The sequence below is a fragment of the Rutidosis leptorrhynchoides genome, chromosome 4, assembly GCF_046630445.1.
Source record: "Rutidosis leptorrhynchoides isolate AG116_Rl617_1_P2 chromosome 4, CSIRO_AGI_Rlap_v1, whole genome shotgun sequence".
Classification (NCBI taxonomy): Eukaryota; Viridiplantae; Streptophyta; class Magnoliopsida; order Asterales; family Asteraceae; genus Rutidosis; species Rutidosis leptorrhynchoides.
The window spans coordinates 541,578,791-541,582,596 of record NC_092336.1 but is presented as its reverse complement, the minus strand read 5'-3'; positions in this window follow the sequence as shown (position 1 = coordinate 541,582,596).

Here is a 3,806-nt window from a genome sequence, read left to right as displayed (position 1 = left end):
GAAGAGATGGGGTCACTTGAGAAGAATAAAACTTGGTCACTAGTGAAGTTACCTCATGATAAAAGGGCGTTGCAAAGTAAATGGGTGTATCGAATCAAGAATGAGTTGGATGGCAAGAAAAGGTACAAGGCTCGTTTGGTAGTCAAAGGCTTTCAACAAAAGGAAGGGGTTGACTACAAAGAGATATTTTCACCAGTAGTTAAAATGACTACTATCCATTTGGTACTTTCTATGGTTGCATCTGAAGACTTACATCTAGAGCAACTAGATGTGAAGACCGCATTCTTGCATGGTGATCTTGTTGAAGAGATCTACATGAGGCAACCCGAGGGCTTTGAGGTAAAGGATAAAGAGAAGTGGGTTTGTAAGCTAAAGAAAAGTTTGTATGGATTGAAGCAAGCACCTCGGCAATGGTACTTGAAGTTTGATGATTTTATGAAGAAGATTGGTTTCTTAAGATGTGAAGCGGATCACTGTTGCTACTTGAAGAAACTCAAGTCTTCTTATATAATCTTATTGTTGTATGTTGATGACATGTTACTTGCAGGTTCCAACATGTCCGAAATTAACAAGTTGAAGGGATTACTTTCCCATGAGTTCGAGATGAAAGATCTTGGTGGTGCTAGGAAAATACTTGGCATGAGTATTGTGCGTGATCGTGTGAAGGGTACTCTATACTTGTCTCAATCCAAATATATTGAGAAAGTTGTAGAGAGGTTTAACATGGAAAATTCAAAGGCTCGTTCTATGCCTTTGGGTAGCACGATAAAGCTATCGAAAAGTCAATCACCTAAAACGGAAGAAGACAAAATAGAGATGGAAAAGGTTCCATATGCATCGGCCGTGGGTAGTGTTATGTATGCCATAGTTTGTACAAGACCCGATATTGCTCACGCAGTGGGAGTTGTAAGTCGTTATATGTCTAATCCGGGGAAAGAGCATTGGGAAGCGGTTAAATGGTTACTTCGTTATTTGAAAAGTACTTCTAATATGGGATTGTGCTTCTCTAAAAGCAATGTCATACTTAGAGGTTATGCGGATGCTAATTTGGGTGGATGTGACGATTCGGGAAAAAGCACTACGGGTTATGTTTTCACAATAGGAAAGACGGCGGTTAGTTGGATGTCTCGACTACAAAAGAGTGTTGCTTTATCAACCACCGAAGCCGAATATATGGCTATTGCAGAAGCTTATAAAGAGCTTGTTTGGTTGAAAAACTTCTTAGGTGAGTTGGGTAAAAGACAAGACTATTGCGTCTTGAATTGTGATAATCAAAGTGCGGTTCATATTGGGAAGAATCCGGTGTTTCATAGTCGTACGAAATACATCAAGATAAGGTATCATTTTATTCGACAACATATAAATGATGGTACTTTATTATTGGAGAAAATCCTTGGTACGAAGAATCCTGCTGATATGTTTACTAAGGTTGTTACGACAGAGAAATTGAGGTTTTGCATTACCTCAATTGGTCTTCTAATGAATTGATGAGAGACGACTCCAACTAGAGAATTACAGAGTTAATATTCTAACAAGTAGTGTTGAAGACCTTGTATCGAAAGTCTGCTCATCCGAAGTATGTGTTGAGTGTGCGTGTCCCAAATGGAGTTTGGCGGTATAATGGTGGTTTAACGTTCTTGGTTAGATCGTTGATATTTTGGGTTGACGAAGGTTGGGTTTGTTCAAAGTCTCCAAGTGGGAGATTGTTGGAGATATGGAGAACTTTAAACAATTAGAGGGAAGATTCCAGGAAACTCACAAGAAGCTTCCACGAAGTTGTTAGGAAACTCACATGTAGCTTCTACGAAGTTGTTAGGAAACTCACATGTAGCTTCCACGAAGTTGTGAGGAAATTCACATGTAGCCTCCATGAAGCTGTCAGGAAACTCACATGAAGCTTCAAGGAATTGTTTTTAGCTTACTCCTTAAATCATTCTATAAATAGACCCTCTTGTAACTCATTGTAAACACACCACAAATATTCAGTAAATACATTCTCTAGTTGGTCCGTGGACTAAAGCAATCACAACGATTGCATATAACCACGTTATCTCTTGTGTCGATTTACATTTCTTGCATTTATAATCTTTCGTTCATTAAGTGGGTTAGTAATCTTGTAGAATTACTATCGGTGAGTGATCTTGTTGAATCACTTGCGTTGTTTTGGGTCCTAATATCCTTACAGTAATACTATAAAATTAGTGACAATTGAATAACTAAATGAAAATGAAAACTTGAAATTACATACCATTTGAACATAATGTAAAAATGGGGCTGTTGAATTAAAAATTGCCCATTTTGGCACGTGTTGTTTCGGAGGAGAAGATGATTTATATGTTGTTTCTTAAATATTTTACCTAAAAAGAAGTTAAGTTCAACAAAACATCAATATACGAACAAAAACTCTACAAATGAAACAATGTAACGATTATAACATACACTCATATCAAAAATTTTAATTTTCTCATGTCACCACATCTTATGTTATCTTGCAAAGCATAATAAGACATACAACAACATAAGGAAACCAATTTTAGCTCTACACTTATTCACAAAACATCATAATATAGCACTAATGACAAAAAATGAACAAAGAAATCAATGATAAAGTTTCTAACATAAACTCAATTCAAGATACTAAAGTGTTTTCCTAAACACATACAACTTTTTTTTTTTTTTGAAAAACAAGTAATTTCCAATAATAACCACTGAAATATTTACACACGGTCTCTCAATGATAGCCACTAAACCACATAGAACAATGCTACTCCTGATGACAATCTCAACCGAAATGTTTTAACCTATGCCATCCCTATTTTGCAGCATGACATAGAACCCCGGATTAATAAGCCATTGGCTCCACTCTAAATTACTTTTCTTGAGACGTTTAGAAATCCATTGAGAACTTTTAAGTTACACTTCATCGAAAATGGTAGCATGGTTCCAACTAGACTTGGCAAACACTTTCTTGTTCCTCGCGTTCCAAATTAAGTACTTGTCGCCTGCCATATGGATTTACCATTTGAAGATTTAATCGAGTTTGGAGTGCAGGATAGTGTTGCATTCAAGGAAGATGTATCAATGTCCTTGTCCCATCGTCTTGCCATCTTTTTCCATATGTTGTTGCATTCAAGACTCTCTTGTCAAGTTCAATTCTTACCGGAATTCTTTGTAATAGCGATCTCCAAATAAAAATGTTGACCTTTTGTGGAATTGCTTTATTTATAGCAGTTTCGGATATCGAAGGATGAATTGTGAGCCTTCACTGATCAATTATTGTAGCAAGTGATTTGGTAGTGAACACGCTGTCGTTACTGAGCTTCCAAGACCATTCGTCCGATGATTTACCACTAGGCCTAAATGAGGATAACAAGTTGGTTAAGGTTTTTAGATCGCCCAATGATCAACCTCTAGGCGGACGAGACCAATCCCATCTAAAGTTGCTGCATCAGTGAATACTATACGGTATTTGACGGTTGCCTCTTTATTAACTTCAAGTGCAAATAGCCTTTCGAATTGATTTTTTAAAATTCCATGCCCTGTCCAGTCTTCATTCCAAAATAGCGTTTCTGCACCCTCCCCTATTTGTTTCAGAAATGAACCTGAGAAATCTTACCCGAAAGAATCGATTCTTTTGCCTGCTTGAATGATATGTCGCCATGTTGTTCCAATGTTTGGGAACCTGCAATTGTTAGTTAAAGAGAGCCCTCCCTCTTTCCCGTATATACTAGATATGACCTTCACCCAATATGAATCTTTTTCGGTTTTAAACCGTTACCACCACTTCTCGAGAAGTGCAAGATTTT